The 22,283-nt window shown below is 37.7% G+C and overlaps 1 pseudogene; it reads left to right on the top strand.

Moving 5' to 3' along the window:
- The first annotated feature begins 8,794 nt into the window (after positions 1 to 8,794).
- On the top strand, positions 8,795 to 10,994 carry LOC149133375 (deoxynucleoside triphosphate triphosphohydrolase SAMHD1-like; annotated as a pseudogene).
- Positions 10,995 to 22,283: the final 11,289 nt, after the last annotated feature.

Here is a 22,283-nt window from a genome sequence, read left to right as displayed (position 1 = left end):
TACGATTTACGCAGTTTATATCTGAAGTCAGAAACTGAAAGTGTTATCAATAGCAATTGACGATCAATCTCTACTCATAAACTGTTAAGCAAGCGTTCTCCACTATGTGCTGAGCAAAACTGTAGATTACGTGATTATAAGCTACAGTATTGAAACCATCGATAACATTGTGGCTGTCTGCTCTGAACACGTAATAATTGAGTACAAATCTGAACATGACTAAATAGGGTAGTACCTACATTAAAATATCTATCGTCTTCATTGTATTCCCCTGCCTAAAACTGTTAAGAACACCACCCTAAACCAGTCCCAGAGGGTAACAGATTTACTGTGGCGTTGGACTGATAGAAAGTTAAATACTAGCAGACCTGATATTATTATCAAACATCATCGACAAAATGCTTGCCATCTAATGTTACCAGCTGATTAGTAAAAAAATTCGAAAAGTTTGCTATATACAGAGACCTAGAGAATTAACAGAATGTGGAAACCGAAAAGTTATTCTACCGGTAGACACTAGGAATTGCACAAAAAAGTGTCTTTAATCTTCATCTATAAAATATCTGAAAAATTATATATATATATATATATATATATATATATATATATATATATATAAACATATATGTATATATATATATATATACATATATATATATACATACATATATATATATAGATATACTCTTTTACTCTTTTACTTGTTTCAGTCATTTGACTGTGGCCATGCTGGAGTACCACCTTTAGTCGAGCAAATCGACCCCAGGACTTATTCTTTGTAAGCCTAGTACTTATTCTATCGTCTCTTTTGCCGAACCGCTAAGTTACGGGGACGTAAACACACCAGAATCGGTTGTCAAGCGATGTTGGGGGGACAAACACAGACGCGCAAACATATACACACACATACATATATACACATATATACGACAGGCTTCTTTCAGTTTCCGTCTACCAAATCCACTCACAAGGCTTTGGTCGGCCCGAGGCTATAGTAGAAGACACTTGCCCAAGGTGCCACGCAGTGGGACTGAACCCGGAACCATGTGGTTACATATATATTTATATATGTATATATATATATTTATATATATTTATATATATATATATATATATATATATATATATATATATATATATATATATATATTTAGATATAAATACACACACACACACACACATATATATATATATATATATAGATAGATAGACAGATAAATAGTTAGATAAATAGATACATATATGTATATATATATATATATATGTGTGTGTGTGTGTGTGTGTGTGTGCGTGTGTTTATCCCCCCCCACCATCCCTTGACAACCGATGTTGGTGTTTATGTCTCTGTAACGTAGCGGTTCGGCAAAAGTGACCGATAGAATAAGTACATAGATTAAAACGAATAAGCCCTGGGGTCGATTTCTCCGAGTAAAAAGGTGGTGCTCCAGCATGGCCGCAGTGAAAATCACTGAAACGGGTAAAAGAATAAAGGAAATAGACAATGTCGTAAATATGGCACTAACCTCAACAGCTCATCTCTTGAGAAAATTACAATCGTTGTAACATAGCTACTAGTCTTAGATCTCAGGTAGAGACCCGGCTAATAGCTAAAAGCCTCGATATCAAGCTAAAATATAGAATAAAATAATAATGGTTTCAAATTTTGACAGAATGCCAGCAATTAGTTTGGAGAGGGGCAAGGTAATTTCATCCACTGCAGTGCTCGACTGGTACTTTATCGATCCCGAAAAGATGGATTGCAAATTAACCTCGGCGTAATTTGAACTCAGAACGTAAAGTCACACGAGACTCCACTAAGCATTTTGCACAGCGCGTTAACTATTCAGCAGGTTCGCCGGCTTAATAATATTCCTTTCTACTATAGGCTGAAGGCCTGCAATTTCTGGGATAGTCGGTTACATCGATTCAGTACGAGACTGGTACTTAATTTATGAACCCCGAAATGATAAAAAGCAAAGGAAACTTCGACGGAATTTGAACTAAAAACTTAAAGACGAACGAAATGCCGCTAAGCCTTTAACCCGGCGTACTAACGATGCTACCAGCCACGGTCTTAAGAACAACAATAATAATAATAATAATAATAATAATAATAATGATAATAATAATAATAATAATAATAATAATATTAATAATAATAATAATAATAATAATAATAATAATAATGATAATAATAATAATAATGATAATAATAATAATAATAATAATAATAATAATAATGATGATAATAATGATAATAATAATAATAATATTAATAATAATAATAATGATAATAATAATGATAATAATAATAATAATAATAATAATAATAATAATGAAAGCTGGCAGAAAACTTTAACAACATAATAGCAGATCCAGAAACAATGCCTGAATGGCTCACAAAAGGGAAAACCATCTTAATCCCCAAATCCACGGAAACGGAGAAACCACAAAACTATAGACCTATAACCTGTCTCCCTACGATCTACAAAGCCTTTACTGCAATAATATCGCAGAGAGTGAGTAAACACCTGGAAAATAACAACCTGTTTCCAGAAGAGCAGAAGGGATGCTGCAAGGGCTCATACGGCTGTAAAGATCAATTATTGATCAATAAAGCCATAACTGAAGACAGCCGCAGAAAGAAGAAAGGCCTCAGTATGGCCTGGGTGGACTACCAAAAGGCTTTCGACAGTGTTCACCACACGTGGATTCTGGAAACACTAGCCATAAACAAGGTGGCACCAATTATCATAAAATACATAGAGCACTCAATGAACAAATGGCAGACAGTGCTACAGCTCCAAACAAAAGAGGGACTTGTGAAAACGAAAGCCATCCCCATTAGAAGAGGAATATTCCAGGGAGACACGCTCTCTCCACTCCTGTTCTGCCTGGCACTCACACCTTTAACAGAATTGCTAAATAGAACTGGATGCGGTTACAAATGCTATGGAAAAACAGTCAGCCACCTTCTATATATGGATGACCTAAAATTATAGGCAAAAAACGACAAAGAGCTAGAAACACTACTACAGACAGTACACGGCTTTACCAAGGAAATAGAAATGAAATTCGGATTAGAAAAATGTGCCAAAGCAACCCTGAAAAGAAGAAAATTAGTTAAAAGTAGCAATATAACACTAGATAAAGCCAATGAAATAAGAGAACTAGACGAAAGCCAACCATATAAGTATTTAGGAGTCAATGAACTAGATAGGATACAACATACACAAATGAAAGAAAAAATAAAGAAAGAGTACTATAGACGAGTTAGATCACTACTAAAAACAGAGCTCAATGCTAAAAACAAGATAATGGGTATCAACACTTTAGCTGTCCCAGTTATAAGCTACAGCTACAACATCCTTAACTGGACACTAAACGAACTATGTAAAATAGACAGGAAAACAAGAAAAATAATGACAGGATATAGGATGCACCACCCAAAATCTGACATAGAAAGGCTATATATACAACGCACAGAAGGTGGCAGGGGTCTTATACAGCTAGAAAACTATTATAAAATAACCACCATAGGACTGCAAAAATACCTACTCCAGAAGCAAGGGAAACTAATACAAATAGCCACAAAACACGAGCAAAACAAAAAACTGTTTTCAGTATTTAAGGAAGCTGACAAATACAAACAAGAAATCAATCTACCTAACAAATACGAAGAAGAAGAAGAAGAAACAACAAAAGCTATAAAACAAATGAAATCCAAACTAAAACTAGAACAGCAACGGACCATGATAAAACGATGGCAAGAAAAGCCCCTACATGGTAAATACTGGGCTAAACTAAATGCGAAAGAAATAGACAGAGAAAAATCCCAGCAATGGCTGAGAAGCTCAGGACTCAAAGCAGAGACTGAAGGATTTTTAATTGCTGCTCAAGACCAAAGCCTCCCCACCAGAAATTACCAAAAACACATAATGAAAAGAAATATAACAAGTAACTGTAGAATATGTGGAGATCGACAAGAAACAATAAATCATATTATCTCTGGCTGCCCAGTCCTGGCTAAGAAGGAATATATTCACAGACACGACAGAGCTGGGACCTATATACACTGGAAGCTATGCCAACATTATGGAATAGCAACAGAAAAAAGATGGTATAAACACACGCCAGAAAAGGTCACAGAAAACGAGAAAGCAACCATACTCTGGGATATGCCAATACACACAGATAGAGAAATTAAGGCAAATAGACCAGATATAGTTGTCAAAGATCATGAAGGAAAAAAATGCCTTCTAATTGATGTTTCAATACCAGCAGATGACAACGTTTCTCTAAAAGAAATGGAAAAACTTTCAAAATACAAAGACCTGGAAATAGAGATAACTCGAATGTGGAATCTAAAAACAGAAACAATTCCTATCATAGTAGGTGCCTTAGGTATAATAAAAAAATATTCAGACAAATACATAACAAAAACACCAGGACTTACAAATATATATAACATACAGAAAATTGCACTACTGGGTACTGCACACATTCTACGCAAAACACTTTCAATACAGTAAACATAAGAGCACCACAGCAAACCACAGCACATACCCAAGTCGCACAGAGCTGCGCTCGGTAGTGAAGTGAAAGCACGTTATAAAAATAAAACTACTGAATAATAATAATAATAATAATAATGGCTTCAAATTTTTGCACCAGGTTAGCCATTTTCGGGGAGGGAATGTGTTGATTACATCTAACCACGTGTTCGACTGTTACTTAGTTGATCGTCCACACCCCTCATATCTAGCTGGAATCATTGGAAATTTTATTTATTTTTTTTTTCGTTGAATGAATTACAGTGACCTTCCAAAGTGCCGCAAACTACATTTTTTGGCCAGAAAAGACATGCCATGCTGGCCAGAATGTAAGGAATGGAAAAACGGAGTTTCACTTAACCTCCTGGTGCTGTTTGCGGTCGAGTGGTTCCCCCATCTTGACTGTTTGGTTGGGTTCTTCGCTGCTGCTAGTGCTACTCCCACTGCCACCTTTACTGTAACACCTGCCTGCTTTGTTTCCTTGGGTTCAATTTCTTTTTACTATTCCCCTGCCTTTTTGTTGTTGTTGTTGTTGTTGTTGTTGTTGTTGTTGTTTTTGTCGACTCGTGAGTTGTGGTGCTTTCGGTTGGACATTTCTTTCTGATACTGTTGGCCGAAAAACCATAAGTAGCCCATTGGACCATAATCGTAGCACCCCGGCCTTCTTCCCTCCTCGTTCACCCTTAGTTCTACTCCATTCGAAAGGGAAATCAGGTATGGGACTTTCTCTAACTGCTTTGGCTTCACGTGGAGAAGAACCTCTAAGATATTTCCAACCCAATTCTCCCTCCTCGATATTTTAGCATCCAAGAGATTCTTTTCCCCGTCCGTACAAATACAGGCGAGAATCCACCATAAATCCAAGCCTGGTGGGATACCTGACACCGTAATTCGTACCGTCCTTCTTCCCATGTACGTTGGGGGGAGGGCAATTTCCTCAGTGCGATGCGTAGCCACCGAGTTCTGTATCACCTCCCTCCCCCCGTCTTAAAAAGGACTTCACTCGGCTGTACTGCCTCGCTCTCGCAATGTGATAGATATCCTGCCATATATGTTTCGAGGCTTTCCCACGTGGTCGCGTTTAGCGTTTTCGAATTTCCTTGTTTTTGTGTTCACGTACCTATAGACAGCTGCCCGTTTAGCTATTTCACGTCGCTTGGAGCCGTCAATTCTGCCCTCCTTCCATTCATTTTCATATATTTTGCTGCCTTGTTTAGTTTTTTATTCTGTTCTCCAATGTGATGTTAACCAATTCCTTAGTTGCCGTGATAAACTCCATTTTTGTTAGACTCTTCGCAGCAGCTGTTGTCAATGTTGTTCTTCGTGCTACTACAATTTCCATGTAGTGGGGAAGACTTTACTCCTTCCTTCCTCTCCCTTTCTTTCTGCTTTTCATCTTCTTTCTTCTTTTCTTGACTCTTCTTCTTCTTCTTCTTCTTCTTCTTCTTCTTCTTCTTCTTCTTCTTCTTCTTCTTCTTCTTCTTCTTCTTCTTCTTCTTCTTCTTCTTCTTCTTCTTCTTCTTCTTCTTCTTCCTGCTGTCTACTGCCACTGGTGGTAGGGAGAAGGGGAAGTCCTCGTGAAAATTGCTGCATCACCTTGCTTCTTCACTCCCGCTTTTCGTCACCATCTTCAATATTTACTTTCTTCGAAGCAAATTTTCGAAGAAATTTGAAAACAAAAAGGTTCGTATCACTCCCAAAATTTGGTTAACAAACGTCAACGCCCCACCCCCAGAAGGTCAGCTGGCTTGCAAAACGATTTAAACAGCAAAATACAGTATAGAACCTTTTAAACAAGTGAATTAGTAATAAACTTACAGCTTTCCAGAAACACATCTCCAGCTATGGCGACAACAACAACAACAACAACAACAATAACAACAACAACAACGATAACAACAACAACAACAATCACCATGTCGCACACATATGGTTGTGATGCATGTGCCTGGTGTACCCTTATTAGGGGAGTAGTCATGATGGGTATAATGAGATTCGTATATTTTACCCCAGTGTCACTTCGATGGCATGCGTTTCTCTTTCTCTCAATAATAATAATAATAATAATAATAATAATAATAATAATAATAATAATACAATTCTATATTTAAGAGATGAGGAATTATGTATATTATTTACATTATTTACATTTGACAGATATTTGTCCTCATCTTGTTTGTTGTTAACACAACGTTTCGGCTGATATCCCCTCCAGCCTTCATCAGGTGTCTTGGGGAAACCCAGGTTCGAAATTTCCCCAAGACACCTGATGAAGGCTAGAGGGTATATCAGCCGAAACGTTGTATTAACAACAAACAAGATGAGGACAAATATCCGTCAAATGTAAATAATTTAAATCATAAAGGCCCAAGATGTGGAAGACAATATCGGAGGACGAGTTACAGCACAAAAAGATTACAAAAACATGCGGGGTTAACATCAATCAAGGGAGTAGATCCGTTCAGTCTCCCCAGTCTTGCCACTGTCGTCTATGTTTTGATAAACACACTAGAAGGTAACACCTTTCTGTCTACCCTCACCTTCCTCTTCGATGGCGATTAGACGAGGGAAGTTTGCCAGGACAGAAGGCACATGGCTACTAAGAGGTGAAATGATGAAGGCAATTCAACCTCAGTCCAGCTAATAAATACCTGGGAGTACTTGAGGTAGATGGAATCAAACATCACGACATGAAGAAAAAGACAAAAATAGAGTACCTGCGGCGAGTGAGAAAATAACTGACTTCAAAACTGAATGCCAGAAACATAATTTCGGCAATAAACTCGTATGCATCCGCAGTAGTTCGTATCCTGAAGTGGATAGAAGAGGAGCTAGAGGAGATGGACAGGAAGTCAAGAAAGCTTCTCACGATGCATAGAGCCCACCATCTACGTGCAGTTACTGATCGCCTATACATGAAGAGAGCAAATGGAGGAAGGGGACTCATAAGAGTGGAAGATTGCGTGCGTATCGAACTAGGAAGCTTAATGAGATACCTAGCCCAAAGTAAGGAAACTTTGCTAGTGACAGTTAGGAACGAGGGAGAATTGAGAGCAGAAAAAAAGGAAAACAGAGAAAGAAGTACAAAAAGGACATAAAAAAGAATTACGCAAGAAGGGACTGCACAATCAACTCCATGTAGCCATAACAGACCAATTATTGATAGACAAAATGGTAATGCAAGATTGTAAAGGAAGGAGAACGAATTTGGGAATGACCTGGATTGACTATAGCAAACCTTATGACATGATTCCACATTCGTGGATTATCGAATGCTTGGAACTATTTGGAACTGCAAGGAATGTAACGTATTTCCTGAAGAGAAGTATGGTTGGGTAGAAAACTGAGCTGACAGCCTACGAAAAAAGCTTGGGCACTCTGGGGCTCAGAAGAGGAATTTTTCAGGGAAATAGCTTATCTCTATTGCTTTTTGTTCTTTGCATGATTCCTCTGACTTTTGGTACTTAGGAAAATGAACCTTGGATATCAGCTAAAGGGAAAATCTCAAACAATCAATCACTTCATCTTCATGGACGATTTGAAGCTGTATAAAATGGAAGAGGTACAAGTCAGTTTCTTGGACAACGCACTCAACTGTTTTAGCGCTGACATTAGAATGGAATTCAGACTCCAGAAGTGTGGTATAATGTACCTGAAAAGAGGCAAGGTACAATCCCTAGCAGGGACAGAAGTACCTAATAGAGAAACGATAAAACAAATTGAAATAGAACGCTAAAAATACTACGACTACAAGTAATAGTAGTAGTAGTGTACAAGTTTCGCTTACAGCTTCAAAACTACACCCAATTCAATCGGCATCTATCTACCAGTACAGATGGTAAAGTCCAGCAGAAGAGTGTGACATGTTTCGAGTGGTATTCATGCCAGTATTTAGGAAGGGGAACGTCATAATGACGACAGATGTTTTAATGTAGGTACTATCCTATTCGGTCATGTCCAGGTTTGTACTCGGATGTTACGTGTTTAGAGCAGACAGCCACAATGTTGTCGATGTAGCTTATAGTCTACAATTTGGCTCAGCACATTGTGGAGAGCGTTTGCTTAACAGTTTATGAGTAGAGATCGATCCTTGGTTACCTTTAATATCACTTTCAGTTTCTGACTTGTGATATAAACTTCGCAAATAGTAGTAGTAGTAGTAGTAGCGTACAAGTTTCACTTTCAATTTCACAGCCACACCTAATTTTTACTGCTATTTAGCAGTGGTGGTGGCGGCGGCGGTGGTGATAGTGGTAGTGATGGTATTGGCAGTGGTGGTAGTGTTAGTAACGGTTGTTGGGTTTACTTTTAAACCAACTTTTGAAATAGCAACACTGTTTATTCCATTGTCTTGCTACCAACCACGGAGACACTTTTAGATCGGTTAAATTACTTGTGGCATCCGACATCCAAATGCCAATGCGACTGAGATCTTTCAAATCAAATATTAGAAATATCGTACTGAACATATCTGATTGACTTATATTTCTACTCCACATTTCAAAACCAACACACGCAGCAACATCAACAGGACCACCACCAGCAAAACAAAAGCAACATAAACGGCAATCCAAAAAGTAAGTTAGATATTTTCCTGATAATTTAATAATGGTCGACTCAAATGTTAGAAAATGGGACCAGGTTTTTCAGGACGCTATTCATGGAGCTATGCAGCTCCCACCACTCTGTGTAAAGATTATAAATACAACACAATTTTGGAGATTACGTAATATAAAACAATTAAGTTTGGTTAATTACGTTTATCCATCAGCTTCACATAATAGATTTGAGCATTGTCTAGGAACATGTTACCTAGCTGGGAAAATGGTTCGCCATCTTAAGCAGCAAAATCCCGATCTGGAAATATCTGATCGAGATATACTTTGTGTCGAAATTGCTGCTTTATGTCATGATTTAGGACATGCGCCTTTTTCTCATGTCTTTCAAGAAATTATCAACGAGTATCGAAACAAAAATGGAGGTGAAGAGTGGGAACATGAAGATGCATCATGTCAAATGTTAGAACATCTTCTTGAAGAGAACCCACGTATTAAAAAAGAACTTCAGTCTGATGAAATTGATTTCATAAAAGATCTCATTACTGGTAAATCAGAAAAATCTCAGAGACCAAAATTTCTTTACCAAATCGTCAACAATAAATCCTGTAACATCGACGTTGATAAATGGGATTACCTGGCTAGAGATTCTCATTTTCTTGGTTTTGGAAAATCATTTGATCACGAGAGAATGATGAAAATGTCCAAAGTAATAGGTGATAAAATATGCTACAGAGACAAATGTCTTGATAATTTCTATGATATGTTTTATGCACGATATCGACAACATAAAATTGCTTGCAAACACAAAACTGCTCTTCTGTTTAATACACTACTTAATAAAGTTTTCAACTCTGCCAATGAAGAACTCCAAATTTTCGAAAAGGTCGACGATATGAAGGAATTTACTTATTTAACAGATAATATTTTAGAGGAGATATCAAAGAATGAGGATAATGTAAGTCTCAGAGAGGCCCGGAATAAATTGAAGGATATAATCTATCGGTCTTATAAATACAAAGGAACAAACGAAGATGAAAATGACCAGGACGGAGAAGAGAGAATATTCTGTAAAGCCAATTTTGATTTTGGAGCTGGAGAAGGAAACCCATTAGAGAATATACCATTTTATAGAAAAGGTGAAACCGAATCATTCACTTATAGTCAAGAACAACTAGATGAGAGGCTTTTGCTGCCAAGCAAATTTCGAATGGAAATCAGTCACTGTTTTGAAAAAAGCTGGAAGTCCAATGAGTAGGAAACCTTAAGACCAATTAATGAAAACTAGGAAAGAAAAAAGTCAAGCAACGACAAAAAAAAAAACAATAACAAGAAACAAATAAAAAATAACGAATCAAAGATAAAGCAGTGAAACATTGTGAGAATTGAAATGTAACTTCGTAAAAGTTAAAAATAATGAAAATGTTGAAACCACTGAAAAATTCAAAGGTTAAAAATAGTAAAAACAATAATCTTAACGTAAATTGAACGCTTTTTTATCTATTTGGAAATATTTGCATTTAATCTTGTAAAAGATTTCTTTTTAACATGTATTTTAACGTATTTTCTACTTTTAAAACATCATTTCATTGTGCCACTTTAGAAACACACGGGAAGTAGAGAATTTTTGCTTTACACTCCCACACTCACTCACAGAGGCACAAAAACACGAACTCTTACCCTCTCTCTCTTTCTCTCTCACACACACATATACACATACACACACGCACACACACACACACACACGCAACAACTCATTCATATGCATACGTATAACTGCATTTATTCAATCACGCATACACACAAACATATGTACACGCATATCAAGACTCTACGCAGTAATTTAATACTGAAAGTGAAACTACTACTACTACTACTACTACTACTACTACTACTACTACTACTACTACCACCACCACCACCACCACCACCACCACCACTACTACTACTACTACTACTACTACTACTAACACTACTACCACTACCACCACCATCACCACCACCACCACCACCACCACAACCACCACCACCACCACCACCACCACCACCACTACTACTACTACTACTACTACTACTACTACTACTACTACTACTACTACTACTACTACTACTACTACTACTACTACAACAACATTTTGTAACGGTTAGTACCGTTTGCAGTCTTTTCGACTTTTTCAACTAGGAGTATAACGCAGGCAGCTATACGCAATATAAAAAAGGAGAAACTCAGTCGTTATCCTATATATATAGGGTGTCCCAAAAAGATGTACTCACTCTTTGACTTCCCAGTACTCATACATTTTGTGTTCAAGTAGATGTTTATTGATATACATACAATCCTAAAAAGTTAAATTAAATTCAGGAAAATAAATTGTTGTAGAAACGATTATTTATTGTCATTTAGAATAATTTAATGTTCTCTCTCATTCCTGCGTGTTCGCGAATGTTCAAACTGCCTTCCTTCATTTTCCAAACAAAGCTGATAACATCCAACAATGGATTCGACAACATTGCAAGACGTATTCGAATTTCATTTTTCAAATCATCAATTGTCATTGGTTTTCCAGCGTAACACTTATCTTTGAGATGTCCCCATAAAAAAAAAATCCATTTGCGTGAGGTCTGGGGAACGTGCAGGAAATTCAACGCTACCTATATATATATATATATATATATATATATATATATATATATATATATATATATATATATATATATATATATATATATATATATATATGTCAGTATGTACATATATGTATGTATATAAGCTTACATATATATTTTACTTATATTATTGTATGATTGAACGCCATGCATCTATTTCCAAGTAAGTTTATCTTAATAATTTTGATGCGACTCTCTTTACTGTTTTCTCTCTCTCCCTCTTCCTCCTTTACTCTCTTGTTGCTCACACGTAACCATCACCCATCTTTATTTTTCACACGTGTTCATCTTTCTTTTCTTCCGGTCTGTTGCACAGACCTGACATATTCTTGTCTGTCTCCTCTCCTATCTTTTCTCCTATCAAAGAATGTTCTTCAGCGTTCGCCACCTTACCCCGTCTGGCTTAGAAGCCCTCACTATTTGTTTCACTGTCCTATTTTTGTTACCAACTTTGACCCTCCGCAAACTCCCAAATTTTATTTCGGTTTTCGGGTGCAACAGTTTCCTCGAAGGCACATATTGTCGTGAATTGCTCGAAATGTGGGGTAGATAAAGCAACAGACAACTGATGAAGGGTCGTTCTTTATATTACTTGTCTTGTTGTTACTTGTCTTGTTGTTACTTGTCTTGTATTCCATTTGTTCCTCTCGTTGTTCGCAAAAAAGTTTGTCGCTTTATTTCATGTTGTTTTTCGTTTTTCGGATTTCATGTTAAGTTTTGTGACGTCCTGTACCCATATACGCATATATATATATATATATATATATATATATATATATATATATATATATATTCTTTAATGATTTTATCAAGTGGCCAGCGTGAAATAAAAAAGGTAACAATTCATACTAAATTTCTAAATATATAGATAATTATATTAAAGGGTGCGGATTGACCACACCAACACCTCAATATTTCATTAGCACAGGTTGTAATCGGGCAGATGAAAATATAAATAAGGCCTTTAGAATAATTGTATATCGATTTCAAATTTAGCGTTATGAAAACTCCTTATCTTCAGTACAATATGACAAAGCATATACATACAAATATTTATACATACCCATATGAATACCATTGTCGCATGACCATATACATACATTTGCACGTATATACCAGTAAGGAATCCAATTTATCTTCTCATCTCAACCACGAGCATTTTTTATTAAAATAACCTCGCAGTGAATGCAGTTTGATCAGGAGCAAAATTATATATTTTCTTTATATAGAATTAAGGAAAAAATCATTTTAATGATTTTATCAAGTAGTCAGTATGAAAGAAAAACCTTGTATATAACATTTTATATTAAATTTATAATTATACAGATAACTATGTTAAAGGGTGCGGATTGACCATCGCTATTTCTAGCGTGTTTGTGTGGTCAATCCGCACCCTTTAATATAATTTAAATTTAGTATATATATATATATATATATATATATATATATATATATATATATATATATATATATATATATATATACATATATATATATTAAGGGTTGAACAGATAGAATACAACAAGAAGTTAGACGAAAGCAGAGAAAACTGGAAACTAGACGAAAACGGGCGGAAAATTAGACAAAAACACGATACATAGAATATTCGCTGCTGAGTTTTCCTCGTCATGTATATATATATATATATATATATATATATATATATATATATATATATATACACACACGAGGGGTCTCTGAAAAGTCTTGAGCCTCAAAAAACCAAAACATGGTTCAAGACTTCTGATGATTTATTTTTCAACATAGTCCCCCTCGATGGCTGAACACTTTTTCCAGTGGTGCTGAAGCACCATTATCCCGGCGTACAAGAACTCTTTCGTTTGGGACTCCAAGAAACTTCCTACAGCGTCTATGACGTCATTGTCACTGGCAAAATGGCGACCACCCAGGGCTTTTTTCATTTTTGGAAATAGATGAAAGTCAGAGGGGGCTAAGTCTGGCGAATAAGGCGGATGGGGAACAAGTTCGTATCCACAATCACGAATTGTTGCCATGGCAACCACTGAGGTGTGGGTTGGAGCATTGTCTTGATGAAAAAGGACTCCTCTGGTGAGCATTCCCGGCCTTTTTTCTTTGATTGCTTCTCGGAGGCGTTTCAGTAGCTGAGAATAATACAGCCCTGTCACAGTGTGACCCTTTTCAAGGTAATCGATCTGCAAGACACCTTGAGAATCCAAAAAAAACGGACGCCATGATCTTGCCAGCTGAAGGAATGACCCTGGCCTTCTTTGGGGTAGGAGAAGATGTGTGCTTCCACTACTTTGATTGTTCTTTGATTTCAGGCTGGTAGTGATGGACTCAACTTTCGTCCCTAGTAATGAAACGAGCAAGAAAATTCTCTTCATCAGCTTCAAACAGTTCCAGATTTCTCGTGGACAAAGTGCACCTGTTGCGTTTCTGTTCAGGAATCAAAAGGTGAGTAACCCACCTTGCAGAAACCTTTGAGAACCCAAGTTCTTTTGTCACAATGTTGTCTGATCTTCCAGTTGAGATGCCCAATCTCTCGGCTATCTGACGACATGATATTCGGCGATCTTGCATTATCATAGCAAGAGCAAGGTCAAAGTTGTCCTTGGTGGTTGCAGTTGGAGGTCTTCCTGGTCTTGGATCATCTTCACACTCTCCCTGCCACGCTTGAATTCATTTACCCAGCGTTTGACTGTTGCATATGAAGGAGAATTGTCTATTAAGGGTCTCACCATATCTTCATGGATTTATGATGGAGTCATGCCTTTCAAATGAAGGTACTTTATGACAGCACGATACTCAGTTTTCTCCATTTTCCTTGTAAATTCGAAGTTTGTTTATTCAAAAATCTGCAACAAAAAAATATCAGAATCATGAAAATGAGCAAGAATACTCCGAAAAGACTGTACTTACCAGAAAAAAATTGTTTCAACTATATTGCAGCCCCGATTCTAGGTTAGGCTCAAACTTTTCAGACATCCCTCGTAACATTCATTTTTAACAGAAAAGTGAGTTGCTTCTTTTTATTTGATACACCCCAATCGTAAATAGCTGTTACTGATAAGAGTGATGTTAGAACAGAAATTCATCTAGCTGCAGTGAAATTTACCATGAACAATTTTACTCCGAAAAGCTACAATTTATTTTGCAGTAACATGCACGTTAGAAAGAATTCTATTTCACATATTTCACCGGCATTAAATATCACTTTCAGTGCGATCGATTACATAGCAGTGGAAATTAGTTTTTTAAAATCTAAAATATAATAAGAATGTTGTAGAGGTTGCCTACTCCCTGGAATATCCACGAGTCCAGCTAGTAGTAGTAGTAGTAGTAGTAGGAGGAGGAGTATCAGTAGTAATGGTTTCAAATTTTGGCACAAGGCCAACAATTTCGGGTGAGTGGGTAAGTTGATAACAGAGGCTCAAGTGCTCAACTAGTACTTATTTTATCGATCCTAAAAATGATTAAAAGCACAGTCAAATTCGGCCGCTTTTGAACTTAAAACGAAAATGATCCCTGGCTTACCATCCATGCAAAATTTGAAAAAGATTGTTTTACTTGTACCTCACATCTATTGAGAAGAGCGTTGTCACTGTGAGAACGATTACAATACACGAAAAATTGTTTAACTTCCATTTCTCCTTTTTCACTTTTTCTTCACTTTTTTCACAAACTTTGTAAACGAACAGTCGGGTGTGTTTATTTTAATACCCTATCAATGTATACAGTGAGTTTCTCTGCTCTAGGGCACTGGGCAAGAAATTAGAACAAAATTTCCTGAACTAATCACAATAATAATAATAATAATAATAATAATAACAATAATAATCATAATAATATTCATAAACAAGAAGAACAACAGCAAAAACAACAATGCAATAGGTTGACTTTGTATTAGTTTGCCATAGAGGTAGAATAAATGATTATTATTATGATTGTTAAAAATAATTAATAAAATAATATATAGAGTTCATTATTATTGTTCTTGTTATTATTTTATTAGGTTTTCTTTGATTAATGTGGTGAAAGAGTTTGCATGATGGACTCATCTGAAAAGTTTGAGGAGACATTTTCTTCTCTGCTTGGCTCTCACCAATTTCTTCAAGCACGACTTGAAAAGTCACGTGGGGGTAGAGAGTGGGGGTGTTGTTTTAAAATATGTTTAACAACAGTTGAGTGAGAGTGGCGACTGGTTAAGTTGAATATCCTCCACCGAATACTTAGAAACTGAGAGGACACTTCCGTTAAATTGGAAATAACAACAAAAGATAAGGAATTTGAAAAATAAATAAATACGCCTTATTGATTCTTGTGTCAAATTTCATTTGACATAATTTAATACAAGGACACCTCCCGGAAAAGACTGCAGACCATACACGGAAGACACGCACTTAACCCCTTTTTTCACAACTATGAGGTTTACTTATTTTGTGGTCCGATGGATTTCGGCGGTAGTGTAGCAGTGCTTTTGGAAATAATTAGATTTAGCGATATGAACAATTTTCCTGGATGGAGGAGGTAAGTCTGTAATCCTAAATAAAAAGTAAAAGCGGTACCTTTAACCTCAATTTAAATTGGTCAGCAACACAGATCAATAATCTGTGATCTACACGAATTAGATACAACTCATAGATAGGGATCCAAATATTAGAAGTTGAACGCATCTTTCCCGGTGCCATGTGACTACAGAGACTGGATCAGCAAGCTAGTTAAGCGACATTTGAAAGGGGTAATAATTAGCAACAGGTGGTCTGGAACTCTGAAGATGATTAAATACAATTTATAACGTTTAGTAAAGAACTAGTGATGGAGGAGAATGGATTGGCGTTAATTAGCTAGAAGAGGCAATTAGAAATGGCAACGCAACAAACATGCTAGAGGCCCAAATATCTTCCGACATTTCTTTTCGACACATAACAGGAAGGCTTCGTTGTTATACGCTAAAACAAAAACACAAAAACTGTTCGAAGGGCTCTGAAGGTGGATGCACGACGTGGGAAAAGAAGCCACAATTCAGGTTTTGATGGACCAGGATGGGTGCGTGCTATTTGGTTCTTAGGATATGAATGCTGCAGTTTTGTAGCTCCACTGTTCAGAGTATGTTATAGGTCATGGACTTTACTGCCAACCTTGACGGTCTGTCACAGTTCTGGGCAGAAGATCAATAACAGCGAGCGAGATGCCAGGCGTATTAAGTGATTGCACAAGGAACAAACCACCTGGGTTGGATAGTCTACCCTATGAATTTAATGGTAAAATGCCAGATTTCTTTGGTAACCTCTTGGCAAACGTGTATCTTTTATTATACCTGTATGTATGTATGTATGTATGCATGTATGCATGTATGTATGTATACTCATATATATATACATACATATATATAAATATATATATATATATAATCACATACGCATGTAGACCTATAAATACATTATACAGACAGACGCGCGCGCGCACACACACACACACACATGCACACACACAGACACGCACACACATAGCAAGAGTGGCTGTGTGGTAAGAAGCTTGCTTCCGAGCAACATGGTTCCGGGTTAAGTCCCACTTGGGCAAGTGTCTTCTACTATAGCCTCGGATCTACAAAAGCCTTGTGAGTGGATTTGGTAGACGGAAATTGAAAGAAGCCCGTCGTATGTATGTATGTGTATATATATATATATATATATATATATATATATATATATATATATATATATATATATATATATATATATATATATATATATATATATATAATGAGTATTTACAAAAACAAACCCAAAAGACGGGTATGTAAACAACAAACAAATGTATTAGTTTAACGCTCGGGAAGTGAGAAAGTATTTTACGTTTCGAGCCTACGCTCTTCGACAGAGAGAAACACAGAAATAAACAGGGTGAGAAAATAAAAAAAGGTTTAGTGGCTAGCAATCTATCATGGCGAATTCCGGACAGAGGGGTCACACAGGAGAGCTAGGAAGAAGGGGAGATAATAAAGTAGTGCTGATCCCAAAACGAAGGTGCGCGTGCGTTTGTATGTGCGTGTGGATGGGGGCTGGTGACCTTGATGTGTGCGTGTGTGTGTAGTTGTGTGGATGATGGTGTGGGTGCTGGGAAGTGGTCAGTGCTAGTGTGTGCGGGGTGGTGTGATGTGGTGTGGTATGGTGGTGTGTGGTGTGGTAGTATTGGGGTGCGGGGGAGGTGAGAGTGGGGAGGTGAGAGTGGGGAGGTGAGAGTGGGGAGGTGAGAGTGGGGAAGCAAGGGTGGGGTATGGGTTTGGGGAGTGTGGGGGTAGGAATGGCGTATGTGGAAGTGGGGTGTAAGGGATGTGGTGGAGGTGGGATTGGATGAATAGGGATGGTGAGGTTGGAATGTGTACAGGTGGGTTAAGAAGTGCTGTTTTTACCACCTTGCCTTGCTCATATATACATATATATATGGCCGAATGTTACAAGAAATCAAGAAGATTTCCCCATAGATGAAAAAGAATTGAAATAGGCAAAAAAAATTGTTAAAAGAAATGGAAGAAGAGTAACCCTAAACCATCCACCCGACGTGATCGAAAACATCTTATGATGCACAGTTACACACCGCTGCATCGGTTTAAAATCGCGTCAGATGGAGAGCCAAATTCAAAAATGCCTTGGGTGGTTGTGGGAACTCACATCGTCTGAGGAAAGAAATTTGGGACAATTGAAGAAAGATTTGGGACTAACGACTTTGAGGAATGAGGAATTCTTAATTCCCAGCTATCCCGGCCAGCGTCTTGCTAAATCTAGGATGCCTCCAGAAAATATCCATCACCTGGTTAGTGGCAACCGTCTTGGCAGAGGTAAAGAAAATACCTAAGCAAAACTGGTCAGTATAGGTATGGAACTGACCTTACAATATAAACAAACCTATATCGACGATCTGCCTGACCTAATAGACCTCCTGGATGGCACTCACCGATCACTGTTAGTGGAGGGTAGACGGCAAAGATTCCACATATGTAGATTTGTGATTCACTTAAATGCTTTCTGTCCTAAAACTAGGAACACAAAATTCCTACTGCTGCCAACACTGCAAACACCACAAACAAAAAATCATGAGGACGTGCTCAAGACACCTACACCCATACCCCGCCCCAGACCACGACAACAAAGGAGTTTACACCCCGGCTGCCACGTGCATATGTGTGTGTACGTCTGTGTGTGTATGTGCGTATGTGTTGTGCGTGTGTTTATATTGTATTGTTATGAGTCAAGCCAAAATTGATTTGTTGATTCTAAAATGAGCCATTGTCATCATTTTCAGCATATCAATTTCTAAGCTAGCATGCGCTGATCACGAAATTTGTTGAGGCAGATTTTCTATGGCCCGATGCTGCCAACTCTCCACGGCCAATATTGAAATCAAACGATACCGCTTGTATGAGAGTGACACATGTTTACAACTATTTATGCAATGTCAGACAAAGAGACATTCACACAAACACACACACACGCGCACGCACGCACACACACACACACACACACACACACACACACACACACACACACACACACACACACACACACACAAATACACACACACGTATACATAATGTAATTGCCAAGAGCTTCTTAACCCAACAGCCATATTTTGCGCCTTTATATGTGAAATCGATTTTACTGATATGAGAGTTTCATTTGAACTTTGTAAAAACTCATCACCTGTTCAGAGCTAAATAATTCTTTCACTTGAAATAGTAATCTTAATCCCCAGGAAACTTTTGTGGGGATATGAAGCTTGTTAATCCTATACTTAACGCCATGCAATAGATTCCATAATATTATATTTTATTGCAGGGTTTGGATGGTTGTCACATTTGTGCTGCTATGACTAACCAATACTGTATGATCAACTACAAAACTGGGGACATCCAAGATTTGTTTCCTTATAATAACGAACACACAAAAGCTATTGTGAAGCGGATCGGTAAGGTAAGATCTAAATTTGTGCTGTGTATTCTTCAAGTATTTGTTGCTGCTGCTGTTGTCAGTTTTGTCTTTTGTGATAATTAATAGTGATGGTGGTGGTGGTGGTGGTGGCAGTGTTGACTGTAAAAGCGTGTGGCCTAGTGGTTTAGTGCGTTTCTCCCCACTACTGTATCATCATCGTTTCAATTCCCAGACCAAGTGATGTGTTGTGTTCTTGAGCAAGACTCTTTACCTCACATTACTCGAGTCCACTCAGCTGTAAATGAGTTCCAGCAAGAGCTGAGAAGTTAACCCTGCAACGGATTGGCATTCCATTCAGGAGGGAAGTGTCCTAATCTCAGTCACTTATTTACATTACATATACCATAGTTAGACTGACCTTTAGGGCACCACTGATGACCTTGCGACTAGATCCCTTTACCCAGCTTTGTCTTCTGCCACTCGCGCTGCGTCTCTCATCTTTAGGCCTGTCCACTCACATGTTTTTCCCACCTCTTTCTATGTCTGCCTCTGCGTCTGCCACCCGTTCCCTGAAAGATTGTTTTGGCTATTCCTTATATGCGGGTGACATGCCCAAACCACCTGAGCTTGCGTCTCTTTACTGTGATAAGAAGTTCCTCATAGGTGCTATTGTCTGCCTTATTCTTCTTTTCACTTCCTCATTTCTGATACGATTGCTGTACGATATTCCCAAAATCTAAAATATTTCATCTCTGTGGCCTAGATTCTTCTTTCAATTTTTGCTGTCAGTGTCCATGTCTCATAGGCGTATAGGAATATTAAGATCACTAGTAATTTCATTAGCCTAATTTTGGAGCTTAGTAAGATATTTCTGTCTTTACACAATGTTCTGAATTTGGTCATTGCTGCTGTTGTTTTGGCAATGGGGGATGTCACTTGGAACTTTGGTCACTCACTACCTCCCCCAAGATATTTAAGGTTTTGGACTTGTTCAAGCTCACGCTTATGTTGGTACTGATTCCGTTTAGGCAGTTTGTCATAACTTTTGTTTTCTCTGCACTTATCTCTATGCCAAATTCACTAAAATTGTCTAGGCGCTAAACTAGTTGCTTAAATTCTTGTTTTCAGCCCGCCAGTCCGAGAATATCATCTACAAAGCGCAGGTTTATTAGGTTTCTGCTGCCAGTACTAATCTTACACTTGTGGTCTTCCAGTGGTCATAATCCTCTCGATGAATGTGTTGAACAAGGTCAGTGAGAGCAGACAGCTTTGTCTTACACCAACTGTTGTTTTGAATCACTCGCAATGTTGCCGTTCAGGTAAACCGCACGACTTGCTTTATCATGCAGAATGCCACGAATGAGATTCGCATTTGTTATATAGCCTCATAGTCCACAAGAGTGCCGCGTGCCACACCCTGTCAAATGCCTTTTTGAAGTCCACTAATACATGAAAAAGATTTTGATGGTGTTGAAAATCTGTTCTATTGTGCCGTGAACACCCCTGAATCCTGCTTGCAATGATTTCCTCCACTTGAGGTTTGAGGCTATTAAAGATGATTCTCATCATCACTTTGCTTCGGTGGCATATCAAGCTAATAATTCTGTAGTTCTGGTATTGTTGTAGAGTCCCTTTGTAGGGAGGGGGCAAAGTGATCACCAGCGATTGAGTCCAAGGTGCAACTGAATTGCAAACACTTATACACCATGGAAACAAGGTCAAGCTCCAGCCTTCTGAGTCCTTGGGTTTATGGCCGACCTAAGTCTCAGTAAGTGCTGACTATTATCGCTAAAATGATGTCAAACTCATCATTAATCTATACTGAAAGGGACACACATTCCTTCGTCTCCGTGTATTCTCTTAACTACCCACACGGCTCATTAGAAGTGGTCGATATCTTCATTGGCTCATGTAGAATGGGGGATGAAGGATGAGAGGTGAAGTGAAAGTCTAGTCTGGGAATGAAGTTTTAAGCCTTGAGGTGGTGTGGTCTGTAGATGATATAGTGTTATATAAGGGGTCTGCTGTTTCAAGAAAGGGGATGTCTTGTTTGTTGGAGTTTAACACAGGGGAGTAGCGATATATATGTTAAGTATGAGGTCAATAGAGGAAAGATTAGTGAAACAGTATTGAATAATTAAATAATAGGCGTAGGAGTGGCTGTGTGGTAAGTAGCTTGCTTACGAACCCCATGGTTCCGGGTTCAGTCCCACTGCGGGCCAACTTGGGCAAGTGTCTTCTACAGCCTCGGGCCGACCAAAGCCTTGTGAGTGAATTTGGTAGACGGAAACTGGAAGAAGCCCGTCGTATATATATATATATATATATATATATATATATATATATATATATATATATATATATATATATATATATATATATATATATACATATATATATATATATATATATGTATATATATGTATGTATGTATGTATGTATGTATGTGTGTGTGTATATGTTTGTGTGTTTGTGCTTGTTCCCTACCCCAACATTGCTTGACAACCGATGCTGGTGTGTTTACGTCCCCGTAACTTAGCGGTTCGGCAAAAGAGACCGATAGAATAAGTACTAGGCTTAAAAAGAATAAGTCCTGG

Source organism: Octopus bimaculoides, chromosome 11 (assembly GCF_046866305.1).
Source record: "Octopus bimaculoides isolate indiv1 chromosome 11, ASM4686630v1, whole genome shotgun sequence".
Classification (NCBI taxonomy): Eukaryota; Metazoa; Mollusca; class Cephalopoda; order Octopoda; family Octopodidae; genus Octopus; species Octopus bimaculoides.
This window is presented reverse-complemented; position numbering and strand designations above follow the sequence as displayed.